We start from the raw sequence: 14,140 nt of genomic DNA on the forward strand, positions 1-14,140 counted from the left end.
AAACTTTACTAAAAATGGTTTTTGTAACTTACCTAGTTAGATTAAAAATTTTCCATCAAATATTTTAAATTAGTGTTTTCATGATATAATTAATACTAGTTTAAACAAGCATATAAGATCAATAACTTGAATTAAATACGTTTTTATTTCATAATATGATTATGGATGGATGTGGTTGTAGATGATTATGGATTTAGACTTGGTGGATGTGAATGAATGAATAGTTAGTTATATTTTTTATGGTATTTTTGAAATAAGGACTATGAGCCCTCTCTTTCTCTCTTTTTTCTTTTGAGTTTATATAATTCTTTTCTCCATCTTTCTTCTCTTGAGTGTAGTCGAGGTTTTTTATGGAATTACATAAAAGTTGTATAATGTATAGGATCAAATTAGGATAGAATTTTATAAAATCTAGAAAAAAGGAAGACTAGGGCTCCATGGAGATACCAAGGAAGTTGTGACTAAGGCTTGAGAAGATTTACGAATGCAATTACCTAAGATATGACTAACTAGTTTTTTCTAATGGGTAAAGGAACTAGATTAGATAAAAAGCCCAATCTTAGATGAAGAGAAAATCTTATATTATATAAAATTGTATAATATATATAAGGCTAATTTTATTTATAATCTAACTCAAATTAACTAAAAGTATTGTAGTATAACTTTTAATTAGATATTGTAGTCTAACTAAGTAATAGTACTATATTACAACTCTAACCAAATATTTTATATAATTATCTTAACATTCTTGTCACATCTCGTTTCTAAAGAATCATAACTGGCACTAGGACTTACATGAGTATAACCCATTATGCCCAAGCAATTCTTTTGATTAACATGTGTGGGTTTGTCATCCATCCATTCATACAAATAATCATACAATATGAATATAATCATATACACATCGATACCATCACAACATTATGGAACTACCCATCATAAAGTGTGGAATTTCATTTATTTAATAACAACATTCATATAACATATAGTTTTTGTAGTCTAGCACAATTTCCATGTCATTATCATTTAAGGTTCTTTCACCATAGGTTTCATCATTTGTATACATTGGAAAGGTGCTCAACACAATAGTCCATGATAGGAAAATAAATGAGGATCTCAATACTTATTTACAATTCCAAGTATCAACATTAATAGCAATATTTACGACCCAACTCGGTACACTGTGAAGTGTAGTGACATTGGAGGGCTAGAAGGAAGGCATTATCACACCTACCAAATATGAACTATGCTACTCTTTCACAAGACGCCAAGTTAAGCGAGCTACTGATCTGTAAAATAAAGTAAGAGAAACTAACGGGTGAGTCATAAAGACTTCATGAATGGATACGAAAAGGAAACAAGACATAAATCATAGATTTATAATAAACATACATTTTTACATAATCATAACTTTCTCATTCAAGTTCATTGAAAACAAGATTTTTTTTTTTGTAAAATAAACAACTTTCTTTAGTCACATTCCATGCTTCATAAACTCATTTATGAAGGATAAAGATTGAGCATGTTGGGTATGGGACCAACAATCACCATTTGATTTGATCGGTTGTGTGGGCGATCGGGGAAATAGCTATGACAAGCCAACCCGCTATACTGACATTGCACAGCCCTTCATCCTCGCTGGTCACTTAACATTAGGCATTGCACTACTAGTGTTAAGGGAATTAAGTTACGCCTCTACATAACTATAGCTTTTGGTAGAAATAGTAAGTGCTTGATCTTGGAAACTGGTGTCAAAGCAAGGTCACAAGTTCAGATCCCAAGGTTGTTGTTAGGGGAGGGGGGGGGGAGATTGTTGGGTATGGGATCGACAATCACCCTTTGATTCAATCGGTTGTATGAGCGATCAGGAAGTAGCTATGACAAGTTGACCCACGACATTGACATTGCACGACCTGTTGTCGGATTCACCATGCAAGTGCACGTATCGTTAACAAATAAAACAATAGAAAGTAAAGTTCGTTCCCACAAAGAATTGCCCAAATCTTTTTGCAAAGTACTAAAATTAACACAACTTAATCTTATCCAAACAACTGCATTTAAAGCTATTGAAAATTAAAGAAATTAAAACTAAAATTAAAAGCAAAAATAACAATTCAACTGGAATCAATCAATCAAAAATCTAGAACCACAATATCCTTTCAATGTCTGATATGAATCTCCTATACTTTCTCTTTACTTTACTAGATAGGCTTAAGTTGTTAACTTAGAGTTCTAATTTATTTATAAGTCTCTTCCAATGTTCTTACAAAAATATCTTCTTTAAACAACTTACTATATTCGTATGGAAATTGAAATTAAGAAAGACTCATTAAATTTAGACTCTATTTATGGCTATAGATGATATGTAAGTGTATTCCTACCTTACACGTAAATCAAATCAATCATCTCATGTAGTTGATATTGAACATATGCTATTTCATATATGATTTACTCTAAAGTCCCTATTTTAGTTCCATTTAGGCTTCCAAATCAATCTAATTGGTGATCGAACAATCAGACACATTAAGAACATGATTAAGATAAACAATTTAAACACTGTCAGTGGTAAGCAAGAAAGAATATTAAAAATTCAAACTACTCATTAGGTTTAGTTGCAATTCTAGATTAAAAATTTAGTTCCACATAACTATTGAAAATATCATCCAAAAAAGTATAACTATCAAAACTAAACAAAGAAAGTATAAAGATAACAAAAGTAGAAAGAACTCTAAGATTTGTCAAGTCTTCGATCTATAATCTTCCTTGTTTTTCTTGCTAGCTTGAATGCCTCTTTTTCTTTAGAAAGCCTTTCCTAATTTTTGCTAAAACGTGCTCTGAAAGAAGGTTAAATAGAGCTCGAATTAGTGTTGAAATAGAAGTTTGAATGCACCAACATTTTCCTTCGACATGTGAATGTCGTAGTGCCATGCTCTTGGTTTACCTTTTTCACATTTTCCTTTTGGACACCACGACACTACTTCCTTGGTGGCCACGGTGTCGAGTCCTCTATTCAGCCAAAACATCCTTGCCTTGTTGGGGCTTCACAGTGCTGATGTTTCCATGGTCATAGTGCTTTGTACTTTGTCTTGAATTTTCAGATTCTACTGCACTACTTTGACTTGTGACGTGATTTTCTACTTCTTCGAAGATGAATTGGGCAACATGATAGACATAAAAGTTGTAGCTTTGCCTCTTAGCTTTTCAATGATTTAAGAATCATATCAATTGGACTTCCTTAGTGAACAATATGCTTGAAATACCGGAACATGTGTAGTGGAAGTTTGCACTTTGAATGCATTCTTCTTCACAAAATATCACCATTTTCATAGCAAACCTAAAAAAGCAACCTACTAACTTAAATAATAACAAAACTTAAAGAAAAATAACATAAATTAACTTAAAGAAATTAAAACCAATATAATTAATTTAAATAAAATAAATGACTAAAAATAACTAATTCTTAAACAAAATCTCAAGAACTTAAACAAAATGCACCTAAAATTGTGACCATATAACTCTATAAAATAGATTTATCACACTCTCAAACTTAATATTTTGCTAGTCCTCGAGCAAAACTTAAAAGAAAACTAAACAAAAACAAAAGCAATTTAAATAATGAAAGCAATCATTAATAAATAGACTAACTAGAGACAAGTAGCACCAAATCAATGATCTCCATAATTTTTTTAAAAGTTATCTTATAATCTCAACTCAAGATAAACTATAGATATCATTTAAGTCCATGTTTCAATTCAAATGCATGCTCATTTTTGAATGGATTTTTGTGTATGTGTAATCTTTTACAAAGAACATCATACTATCCGAATGAGTTTATGCCAATGTTAAATTCAAATTAGTGCTAGAACTCTATAGGTTTGCTTTTCATTTCTCTCGCCACGAATGTAGACTAATATTAAGTCAAGGATCAGTAAGACTTTATTAAGGTTGTAATGTGTGGCTAGGGTCAAGGTAGGATAAAAAGTAATAATAAGACTCAAATCACCCTAAAGACATAATCATTATAGGACTTAAATAGAGCTCTATTCAGAATCTCCAAATACACATTTTCTTCTATTTTGAATTTTTCTTTTGTTCAACATTTTCTTTTGTTCAAACATTTTCTTTTGTTCATAATCTCCAAATCTCGCTGCAGCGAGAAACTCTCAGGTTCTGATGCAGTACTTTCACTTTTATGAAGATTTTGACCACCTTCCAGTCCGAACTGGGAAAAGTGGTAAACATCAAAGTTGTAGCCATGCCTCTTAGCTTTCTAATGGTCTAAAAATCAGGTCAATTGGACTTCTGCATCGGGAGATATACTATAAACACTAAAACACATGCAAACTAACACTATTTCTCGCTACAGCGAGAAACTTTCTATTTTGGCCACTTGAATCTCGCTACAGCAAGAATGAACTTCGTTGTAATAAGAAACTTGCTGCCATGCTTGCTACCTTGCTTGATTTTGACATATTTTTCACCCATTTAACTTCATGGATTGATCTTGGGTTTTTGTAACACCATGAGGTTATTAATCAAAGTTTGAAATAAGGGGTTTTGTCATGACCCGGTACTTCCCTCGAGCCCATGACAACCGCCGTGACGTCCTGGTAGACATTCATTACCCGGAGTGCCAACTGAAACCCCGCAAGGCTTTAGTACCATTTTTTTTCATCTCCCTTGTAAGTAATTATCGCCAAACCTCGTTTTTAAAGAATTTTAAGCTTTTTCCCTTTCAAAATCGTGGAAAAATAATTTTCGCCTCACAGGGGCATTTTAGTAATTTTTTCTCAAAATTTTTAGAACCTGACTAAAAATGTAATAGATGAGTGGAAAATTCATATTTCATGATTTAAAATAAATTTGCGTGTCTAAAACATTTATTAAAAATTATATTGCAACTATTTGAATAAAATAAAAATATTTAATAAAATATTCTAATTTCTTGTAAAACAATATTTATAGTCATCGGTAAATAATTTTTGTAATGTAAAAGCTAAATAAATTCATACGTACTATAATACAGATAACCGAGATATGAAATTTACTTTACAGTGACTCGTGGGCCCACAAGAAACAAAAGTGCACAAAGGCAGTAAACCTACAGTTTTTGGAGTAGTAAAGCCGACTATAATCCTTGACGATATCTGCTATCCACAAGCTACCTCGAGCTTGAAATGGTTGAAAAGGAAGGTGGTGAGATTATAAAATCTCAGTGAGTAAACAAATACCATTTAAACCATCTAAAGTCGAGTAAATGGAGACAGATAAAACAGTTTAACATACTGAAATTAATCACCTTTCAACTTGTTTCAACCAAATAAAATCAAGTCATATAAATCAAGTAATTAACATGGCTTATGAATTTCTTAAAACTTTGGCTCGTGCCAAAATCATTATCATACTCAGTCATCAGGAACACCTTGGTCGAGGGCTATCCCAAACTGAGTCTGCCAAGGCTGTTAAAAAGTTATGTACGCATAAATCATGTTTTTATTTTGAAAACATAGCCGTTCCTTGGCGTTGGTCGAGTTCACCATCACGTGGTGGTTTGGCGTGAAGTGAACTCTAAAGTGTTAACCTCAGGAATTATCCATCCGCGCCTCTCAAATTGAGGTATGAATATGACCAGGTTCTATGCCCCTCTAATAGGCTATAGTCCACAGAACCAGCTCACTGCAGCAAGCTAAACCCACCATACAATAAAAATTCAACAGCATGACATGGCAATTTTATCGTTATCCAGCCTATCAAGGCAAACAGTAGTTTATACATTTCAACACAAATACCAATTCAGCCATTCATGCCAATATTGTCATAAGCCAATCAATTAGAACCATAAATTCACAATACATCAAATGGTCTCCAAGTACTCTATTTGAAAAGCCATCATTCAATTTTAAAACAATTTTATGAAATTATTTCACTAAATCACATTTTGTTTATAAAATCGAAAAATTAATCATTTAATTCATTTTTCATGAAATTCACAAAATCGAATAAAACATACTTTAGATAATTAAGACGATAGTAAGGTTACTCACAGTACTAGGAGTTCGATATACTCCTATTCTTGGTCTTCGGGCACAATCTCTTTACCCTTGTTAGAGGGCTCACCACCTATACATCATATGTGACACGAATTTCAATAAATTGTGTCAATTTATCATAAACTATTTCAAGCTCTATAGATCTAAATGAATGCATGAAATGTGATGCAAAATGTCCGAATAGCCGTTTAAATATGGTATTCGACCTAATTCGTACTATTCTCGATGTAATTGGCTAAAACCTCCAATTTAACTCCAAATCGATTTCTTTCACTTTCTACACTCCAATTATACTTAAAATACCTCAATGACTGTGAATATGATTCAATTTATCAGTCCGAACCATAAATCGCACATGTCTATACATTAGGTAAAAATTCAGATTTTCATGCCAAAATTTCCCATTAAATTTCTAGCCTCACCAATCATTAAATACCACCAAAATATAATAAAATATCATTAATTTCAGCCTCAATATTCTCCCTAGAAAATTCGGCCTCTTGTGGGTTTGTGAAGAACAAAGTGATTCCTTGCTAGATTTTCATACTTTCCATTACCAAACAACTAAAAACACTTAATTAGCTTGAAATCTAGCAAAATCAATGCTCAAAACATCTCCTCTCAAATTCGGCCAGCATGGGTTCATCATGCAAACTTGAGTTCTAAGCATGGAAAATGAAAAAGAAAGCATGGGTAGTGTAAATCACAAGATAAAATCACAAAATCTTACCTTTATTAGCTTAATCCCTTGAAATCCCACACTTTTTCTTCCATTTTCCCTCCTAGGGTTTGTGTTCTTTCCTTTCCTCTTCACTTCATGCTTTGGCCGCCCATATGAGTGAGACTAAGAGAGTTTTAAATAGATTTTACAAGGAAATTCTAAAATAATCCAAGCTTGACACATGACATGTTTCCATTGGTCCATGTGTAATACTTATCCATTAAGCAATCTCTCTCCACCACATAAAAATTTTCAATTATCCACAATGTAAAATGTTAATGGCTAAAATCCATGGGCATGACAAGTGTTAGGTGGTGTAAAATTCCAAAATTCCAACTTTGCCCTTATAAACTCGTAAAATTACCGTTTTACCCCTAGGACTCCAAAAAAGTCAGAATTTAAAATTTTCACCTCTCAAACTCAAATCATACTCCAATGAGTCAAATGTGATCAAAATCTTTTCTAAAAATTCCTATTTTGTCCTCGAGTGACAAAATTATCATTTTACCCTTAAAACATGAAAATTTCAAATTGACTCCAATTCAGCCCTCGAACTTTGAATCATCATTTTAAGTCATTTTGGGGTTTTAAAATTCTCAATTGCATCTTAAGATCTCTATTTAGACTAGTTCAAGGCTTAATTCAACTTAATAGTACCATTTGGTACAATATCGACTTTTGACGATTTTTCGGGGCTTTCTAAGTATGCAAGCATATTGTCAATCACCTGAAGGACATGGCAAGTACTTTATAAGGTGGGGCTTGACAGGTTTTTAGTAAAAAATTAAATCAATTGCATTGTTTTTGAAACAAGTGCATCATGATTTCCAAATTTTTCCTATTGATTGCTTGTTTCCTTCTTATGTTCACTCACTGAGTTTATACTCACGTTTTTAAACTTCGTGTTTTCAGATTCAAAGGTAGTTAGGACCTAGATTGAGTAGTCCACGTATGCTCTTCTTTTTGGTAGGTATTATGGTAACTTAGTAGCTATATCTTCACCTAGAGTCACTCCGCTGACGGTCAAGAGTCTTATGCTTGTGTACATGTATAAGTAATGAAGACCACTAAGATTCATGTTAAAAATCAAATATATATATTTGATTACTGATGCCACTATAAAGTGGCAAATGGGTGATACTATCTTAGCATAATACAAATGTGAATATTAGATTGCTATAAAATGTTACTGAAATATTTATAATTGAGAATTACCATATGTGGTTTTAGAAATGATGGTTGGGATTAATGATCGGGATTGCATAAATAGGCTTGCTTGGGCTTAGTGGGCCATGCCCAATAGGCCCATGCGCCGATCATAGCTCGAAATTTAGGCTATGACAAAGGTGGTATCAGAGCTCTAGGTTTAGTCAAGTCCTAGGGATTTTCGTGTCAGTTAGCGGAGTTGTTGGAGTTAATGTAGAATCGTGTCTATGGTTTTTATCTGCAACACAAGTCATAGACAAGAACTATATGAACTCTTATTCCTAGTAACCTACCCTTTTGCTATCGTCATGTAAAGGGCATAAATGGTATCGTTGCTTGGGTTTGAGACGCCACCTAAGACACAAACCATTATTGGAAAGATTTTTAAGCAAATGCTCCTAACGAAAGGTTAACATAATGATATGTTCCTCCGACTAATGATAGAGGAAGGTGGAGTTGGACTATTAGGTCCGTAATAATTTATTCATTTGGTGGAATTATGATTCGAACCCTTGGTTATCAAAAAAAAAATAATTAAAAATTTGAAGACTATGGATTGTATTTGAGGTCAATATAGGGAGGACGTACGATAATGGTAATAAGAGCTGTATTTGATTGGAATGAATAGTGAATGTTATGACTCGATTGAGATTTATAAATTTAAATATCAAGAAAAGTGTAAACCAACGTTTATGTGCACGGAGGTAAGTGCACTACGTTAATTGAGCTTGACATGCCCCTATAGAAATGGTGTGGGCTTTTGAAATATTTTATAAGCGTATAAGTGTTGAATATGTGTATAGTAGCTCAAATGGGGTTGGTTTTGATTCTAATTAAGTAATTGTGAGATTCCAAGGCTTGAATGGAATTATTATGATTTATGGTTATAATTGCATGAATTAGCTCAAGGGTGAAAATCTATGATTATTATAATTGATGTATGGTTATGAAGTAAAAGGCTAGTAAATGATCTACTTTAAGGATGAGCTTGAATTTTGCTATGCTTAGTGTGGAGCCAAAGGATTGAAGGACTAGATGTGGATTTAGCAGTTTGAAATTAAATGACATGAAAATGACAAATTTAGTCTAAGTGCCATATGGAGTTCTATATGAAGATTGATATATGAATTGCTTTAAAGGTTAATTTAAAAATATGTTTGGTTCAATATGCAACCTATGATGTGAATGATTAGTCTTGAATGTGACTTTTCCAAAGGTAAGGGACTTAAAACGTGTGGATTTTTGAATATGCTCTAAGAGGAAGCTTCTGCATCCTAAGCTTAAGAAATTTTGATCTTATGACTGCAAAGGCAAGATACAAAAATTATGTGAATTGTCTATCTTATGGATGTAATTGGTTAAGAATTGATGAGTAAAGTTAAGATCTTAACACTAAGTGGTGTACAATTTGATATATGTGTACCTAGGAGTAAATTTGGAGATTATTGCTTAATCAATTTGCACTGAATGTTGTGGTAAAGGTATATGAATGTTGGTAGTGAAGTATGTCCAAAGTGAGATATGTGGCGACTAATGTTCCGATTACAAACTTGTGATAGAAAGCTAGTTTTGCAAATTATGGTTTTTATGACCATGAAATATATGGAGGTTACCAATATGTAAGCATACACTCGAAGTTGTATATCTTGTGATTCGCATTCATTGTATGGAAGGAGATATTTCATAGAAGGATTTGGCCTAATTGGTGATTACATGACTATAGGCTTGGTATGAGATTAAGAATGCCTTAACATGCATGAGAAGTGTGTTGTGAGAGACTGAAAGTCATTAAGACATATGATGGGTGGAACATAGGTGTTGTTAGGATGAGCATAAAAAGCTCAAAGATAATCAATGCAATTATATTAAGTTAGTTTGGTTCAGTCTGAAATAAAAGTAAGGACATCTTGAAAGATCTTAAAATAATGTTCAATGGGGTTAATGAGCTAAATGTTATCGAACATATATTAAATTGTTAAAGTTATGCGTGGCTTTGAATATAAGCCTTTGATTGTCTGAGTCCTCAACAGAATTCTATTAAAGGATGTGTTTAAGTATTTTGCAAGTATATTGGAAAACATAAGAATAATATATTAGTTTGACTTGCTATAAGAGGTCGAATTTAGATGGCCATGAGTGGCTTGTGAACAATCAAGCAGTGTAAAGTATGTGCTCATAAAAGAGCTATGATTGGTAGATAAAGGTGGAACTTTAGAATTTCATTGTCATAGTTACTAGATTATATTTTGTATTATATGATATAGCATAGGACATCAATGATGAGGTTGTGTTCAATACTTTAGGCCTTGAACTGTAAGATATGGACTTGTATCCACCTTGTGAATACCCTGATGAGATAAATTCCAAAGACTTTTCACAATGAGAAAACATTAAAGCTCAAAGAGCAAATGGCTATACAGTCAAGTTGGGCTCGTGATTGACATGTCACATAAGTATGAAGATATGATACAAGCATAAGTATCCTTGGAAATACTAGTTTGAGGCAATGATTATCCTACCATTTTGTGGACCCAATGAGGTTCTGGTCTTGACATAATTGTAGACGCAAGGCATAAATTATGAAATGTGCTTCCCCCACAAGTTCCAATTTATTTTGAGTAATTATCAAGGTAAAGTGCTTGGTAAGGGTCGACAAAGGTTGAATTGTGTTTCAAATGTTTAGAGAACGAGGGTGACACGGGTTGATTAAATGATACTACTACTGGTGAGGGAATAGAAATACGCTAGGGGAATGGTAAAGATCTACTTAGAAAAGAGATGATGATTTGAGAATTCAAGTACTCGTATACAAGTAAAGATTTGGTAATGAGACATGACCTAAAGTTGGAATACTACAATATGAATTTTGACTAAGAAAATCAACTTATAAAACATGTGGTGTTTGGGGATGGTGTTAATTAGTGGTTGACTCTTGTATGAGAATGGAGTATTGAAATCAGCTTTGTGTATTCACCACAAATGATGAGCACGATCTAACCAACCAAGAGAAGAAATGGTTCTAAACTTGATTGTTGGTTATTTTGGTTTTACAGACGGCTTATTGAGCTTGATATGCCTAAGGCTATTCTAAGTTAAAATTTTTGGAAATATATATGTATGGATATATATGTTGCATATTGGTATAAAAGCTCATGTGGAGTTAATTATAATTTGATTCGATGATGACATTCTATCAATGGTTATAGTGTTAGAAAATGATTAAGATAATTTATCACTTATTTTGACAGTGAACAAGTGGACTATAATACTATTAATTTAAAAGTAAGTGTTTATACTTTTGGTATGAGTTCATCAAATTCTATTATATCGTGATAAATTTTGGTGTTTTAATAAAGCCTGAGAGGCTTAGCATATAAACTAGCTTAATTGTGAGCTAGAAATTGTTAGGTTATTATGAAGTACACAAATAGAGAAGTATGACATGAATTTAATATCCTAAGGGGCAATGGAAAATAATGTATCAGTTTTGGTATAGCTTCAATATATATAGTTTTGATATATAAAGATGTGGGGAAAAGTCTATAACTTATGTGTAAAGGTGTGCATTTGAATTTGTATAATTAAAAGTGTAAAAAAAAAATTTGCCTTGATTGGTATAAAGTTCATGATTCAAAATGAATGATTATGGATTTAATTTTCTAAGGTAAAAAGGACTGAAAGAAGTTGATATCAGAAAGGTCTTAATAGATGATTCTTAAAATTTAAAGTGCACTTAAGGAGAGATAAATGTTTAATTTGATCTTCAGATTGATAAACTAAAGAGGCCATGAGATCTGATGTTTGGAGTAAATTTGAGAAATATCAAGTTAGATATGTTGTAGGTGATTGATGACGAGCAAATTAGTTATGACATCGAAAATATAGAAATGATTAGTAATCAAAATGAGACTTGGAAAGGAACTTTAAGGGGAAAAATTTTGAGCAACTTTAATCCTGAGAGGTTGAGTTATTGATTAAAGAGATTGGTTAAGATTATAAAGGGGTATGTGGAATGTCATGATTTATTGAAATGCCTTGTGGTATAAGTTGAGATTTATCTAGTGAGCACTCAATCATGAAAGTATTGGAGTTTGTTTTTAGGAATATGGTGACTAATGGTTACTAGATTTGAATCATCTTTGATATTAAAAAAAAAAATAGATGAAATGAATATAGAGCGTTTGATCCTTATGTATTGTGAAATGCTTAAATGGAATTTGTATGGGAGAATGAAAAATGAAATAAAGATTGGTTGACAAATTAGACCCATAGTTAACGGTGGAATAAATGCTAGGATGTTGGAAGGTTTGATAAAAGATCAAGGTAGAGGAATTGTGAATGGTTAGGTAAACATGCATAATTAATGATTTAAGGATGATTTGATTGAGGTGTGACCAGAATTAATAGCTTATTTTAATTCTCTTCATAAGATGAAGAATGATATTGTTTTGGTCCAACAAGAGTAGTACACATAACTATATACTATGACATTGTCGAGTTTTCTATAAGATTGGAAGTTGATATGATGCATGAACCAAGATTCTATGTTACGAATGCCCGACGAAAGTGATGCGGCAAAAATTTAGAACTTTCATTATTCACCTTACGCCGATTTGAATTGAAGGACGAATTCATTTTAAGTGGGGGACACTGTAGTACCCTGTATTTTGATACGGTGGCTAATAAAGTTTATGGACACCAATTTAGGTTAATTATCGAGTTAAATAGGTAATTTTCGAAGTGAACCTGTAAAATCTCGATCTCCATAGACACATGACTAGAAGTAGACGCGATAATGAGGACTAGGGGTAATTTCATAATTTCTCTTGGTGAGCTCCTATGAGTGGGTTTTTTTTATGCTATTAAGGTCTAAATAGGCCTAAGGAATGAATGAATGATGTTTATGATGGTAAATAAATGAGGAAGATAAAAATAATGATAATTTCCATGGTAAGGGCAAAGTGGTCATTTTGCATTTCGAGTCTAAATTTTTAAGTTTCGTGAACTTGAGTACCTTTAGACTATTATGGACTTTGTTTCGGTGTCAAAAGAGTAAAAAGGCTACACAAAGGATGGGAGGAAGACAAAGCCACCATGTTAAGGGCATTTTGGTAATTTCAATGGAAATTTGGATTAACTTGAAACATAAATATCTGAGCTCCAACAGCTTCTAGTAGCTTCTCCTTATTCTTTTTCCTCCCCTTTCACATTCCTTTTATCCTCCACGGAAGCTTGCTTTGCAACTTCCATAACTTTCTCTCTCTAGCTCCAATTTTCATGCTTTTGTGCACTTTTTCATAAAACCTTTGTGCTCTTTCATTCTCCCATCTTAAAACTCTCAAAAGTTTTTGTTCAGCACTTTCTGTCACTAGTTGAAAGTTTTAGAGAGAGAAAGAGAGACTTGCCATAGTAGCTTGGAAGCTTTTGAAAAGGAATTCAACTACAAAAAAAAACCACCAAGGTGAGTAATGAATTAGGTTAAATTTTCAAGTTATTGATAATGGTTGATGATTAGAGTGGTGAGTTAATCTATTGTTGAGATTGTTATTCATTTTTAAGGTGACTAGAGTAGTGAAATAAATAGCCACCTAATGGTGATTGAAAACTAGTTAGGAACAACTAGCTGAACTTGAGTTAAGAAATAACTTTTAGAATTTTGTTAATGCCAATTTGGGTTGGTTGTGATGTTGTGTGTGTATAGGTTCCAACAAGGCCTCACCTGCCCATTTGAACCATTAGTGGAGGTTAGAGTCGACTAGAGGTTTAACAATACCGGTGAGTGAACTTGCATTTCAAAATTGTTTTAGGAATGTGAATGTATTTGCACAAAACATTTGAATGATTTTAACTAACTTTTCTTGAAAACGTGTGCCTTGGGAACAAGCCCTTGATAAAATATTTTGATGTTGTGAAAATGTGAAATGTGCAAAAGGACGGACCTATGTGCTCTTATACTGTGTTGATATATATATATATATACGAATAATGTTGTGTAATGATATTGACTTGGCTATGTGCGAGTAGGAGTTTGCATAAGCCGATGCTGACTCGACTATGTGCGAGTGGGAGTGCGCATAAGCTGATATTGACCTGGCCATATGCTAGTGGGAATGCATATGAGCTGATGATTATGGGAGGGTGTGCATGATGATGGATGTATATA

General features: G+C 32.8%; 1 long non-coding RNA gene across 1 annotated transcript; it reads right to left on the bottom strand.

The window, feature by feature from the left end:
- Positions 5,059-6,076, bottom strand: LOC108662249. The gene is made up of 2 exons (XR_001928069.1): positions 6,045-6,076; positions 5,059-5,171 (listed from the first exon to the last, which is right to left on the bottom strand). It is a non-coding gene; the product is annotated as an uncharacterized LOC108662249 (long non-coding RNA).

Source organism: Theobroma cacao, chromosome 1 (assembly GCF_000208745.1).
Source record: "Theobroma cacao cultivar B97-61/B2 chromosome 1, Criollo_cocoa_genome_V2, whole genome shotgun sequence".
NCBI classification, from domain to species: domain Eukaryota; kingdom Viridiplantae; phylum Streptophyta; class Magnoliopsida; order Malvales; family Malvaceae; genus Theobroma; species Theobroma cacao.